Raw genomic sequence first — 1,303 nt, 5'->3', positions numbered from 1 at the left:
AGAGGAGTCAGGATACAGACCACATCTGAGTGTATGGGTCTAACACAGGCACCAGAACTATTTGAGGTCAGTTTTTAAGTTTCCCCAAAATTCTTATTTCCTAAAACCCCCTCTACTTGACTCAGAGAACTCCTCAGCCTGTGAAGGCGGCCCAGCTCACTCCCTGCAGGAAGCTTTCCCCAGGCCTTGTGCCCAGGGCCTTGCTCCCTCCGCACAGCCTGTGTTCAGACCCCACTCGGGCCTGTGTTCAGACCCCACTCGGGCCTGTGTTCGGACCCACTCGGGCCTGATTTCAGATCCCACTCAGGCACTGTCTGGTCATTATCTGACCCCTCTGCTGGCAGCTGCAGCCCGAACTCAATGCCTCACCCCACCCCTGGCAAGTGAACTCTAGACACTAGAAATGACAGGCTGTCTTTTGCCTCCACTTGTTCTGTGACTTCAAGCTGGATCCAAAGCCATGGTCAAAGCCAGCCAGGCCCCTCAACGTGTCCTTTCAAACCTTCTGAAGGAGCCCAGCCGGTGTGGCTCAGTGGTTGAGCGTCGACCCATGAACCAGGAGATCATGGTTCAATTCCCCATCAGGGCACATGCCCATCAACCAATGATGGAGGCAGCCCATCAATGATTCTCTCTCATCATTGATGTTTCTATCTCTCTCTGCTCTCTCTTCCTCTTGAAACCAATAAAAACATTTAAAAAAAAAAAAAAACACCCTCTGAAGGAGCATCTAACAGCTGTTTCCAGGCTCTGCTGGGTGAGGGAGAAGGTTCCGGAAACTGTCATTTCTGTCTTTCCTCCAACCAGGCGATTTCCCTTTGCTCCAGTTGGCAAAAATGGGCAGAAGAGGGGTCGAGAGCTTGGAGCGTTGCTCTGCGGACAGCTGGATGACTCTCTGTTCTCCATTGGGCTTCGGTTTGGTGGGGGTGGGGGAGGAAGAAGGGGTAAGGAGCTTCGGTTTGGTGGGGGTGGGGGTGCTGCTCGGGCCCACCCCCCCACTCCACCCAACCCCTGCCGCCAGTCTTATATCTGGGGCACCCTTGTTTCTTCTCTCAGTGGGAAGAGCTTCTGAGAGCTTCCTGTGCAGGTGCAGGCAGCTGGCGCCTCTCCTCTGGCTGCTCCGGAGGCCAGTTCCTTGTGGCTGTTTATTTCCAGCCCCAATCGTGCTGCTTAGGTTTTCCTGCCCCCTGGCCTGAAGCCCTGCCCCGCCCCCAGCCTTGGCTGCGCAGCCTGCCCAGACGTTGATTCACCTCCCGCCAGCCCCCTGATAGACCTCCCCCACCGAAACCACAACTATTTTTAG

This window comes from Myotis brandtii, unplaced genomic scaffold, assembly GCF_000412655.1.
Source record: "Myotis brandtii unplaced genomic scaffold, ASM41265v1 scaffold898, whole genome shotgun sequence".
Taxonomy (NCBI): Eukaryota; Metazoa; Chordata; class Mammalia; order Chiroptera; family Vespertilionidae; genus Myotis; species Myotis brandtii.
Note: the sequence above shows the minus strand (reverse complement) of the source record.